The 1,087-nt window shown below is 39.8% G+C and overlaps 1 non-coding gene across 1 annotated transcript; it reads left to right on the top strand.

Annotated features, from left to right (window-relative positions):
• Nucleotides 1-269: 269 nt before the first annotated feature.
• trnaw-cca lies at nt 270-341 on the top strand. Its single transcript has one exon. It is a non-coding gene; the product is annotated as a tRNA-Trp (tRNA).
• The last annotated feature ends 746 nt before the right edge of the window (nt 342-1,087 follow it).

Genomic DNA, 1,087 nt, shown 5'->3' with positions numbered 1-1,087 from the left:
TCTCTAAAGTAGCCTACCGCAGTCTCTTCTAAGTCCTTTTGAATTCTCCTATCCACTATCCCTTAACCCCGTGACGTTTCAGACAGAGGTCAAGGGACAGACATTGTGGCGCAACTGTATGGTGCGTCTGACTTCGGATCGGAAAAGTATGTGATCAAATCACGTTATGGCCACATTTTTATATTATGTGTCACTCAAAAAATCCGTTTGTGATATATACATAGTGATTAGCAGGGATAGTACACCTCTACAAAATACATCTTTCACTTGACTCTGTGGCGCAACGGTAGCGCGTCTGACTCCAGATCAGAAGGTTGCGTGTTCAAATCACGTCAGGGTCAGTTTTTAAGTTCCGTGAAATAACATAAAAACCGTTCACTCAAGCAGAAAATGGCAGAATTTATATTTGTATCTAAAGATAGGGTAGGTAAGAATGGAGAAACCAGCTCGAGTAAGCCAGAATAGAGAGGCGAAGTCCCTCCCCTTCCGGTTGAGCTCCATGGGACCTTATTTCGGAAAAGTTATGCATTGAAGTCAATGGAGAGAGAAAGATTATCTTTCGATCCCGTTTGAATTGTGCCACGAATTACACATATGATGTTTGTCAATTTAAAAGATAATTTTACAGGTCAAAAAAATTAAAATGTGTCGTAAAACTGTGAAGTAACACTTTTTTTGTGTGAAACCGCTCAATGAACTACATCTCCCGTCTCGCACCACACACCAAGACGGCCGTCACGTTGGCACATTTAACCTCTTTCTTTCAGAATGAGGCGAAAAGTATTAAAAGAGGTGAAAATCACTACAAGTCTGGGCATGTTGAGAGCTGTACATACACAGTTAGTCGGTTCTGTAAGAGCCAGCATGCTGGACCGGGATTCTGGGATTTGTAGTCTTTCTAGTTGCGTATTTTTCATAGTCTTATATTTCAACAGTTTTACGACAAACTGTGACTTTTTTGACATGGAAATTATTTTTTAAGATTGACAAACATCATATGTGTAATTCATGGCACAATTCAAACGGGATCAAAAGATAGGTTTTCTCTCCCCATTGACTTCAATACATCATTTTTCCGAAATAAGGT

This window comes from Trematomus bernacchii, unplaced genomic scaffold (assembly GCF_902827165.1).
Source record: "Trematomus bernacchii unplaced genomic scaffold, fTreBer1.1, whole genome shotgun sequence".
In the NCBI taxonomy this organism is placed as follows: Eukaryota; Metazoa; Chordata; class Actinopteri; order Perciformes; family Nototheniidae; genus Trematomus; species Trematomus bernacchii.
The sequence above is the reverse complement of the archived record's forward strand: the minus strand, read 5'-3'. Positions and strand labels throughout refer to the sequence as shown.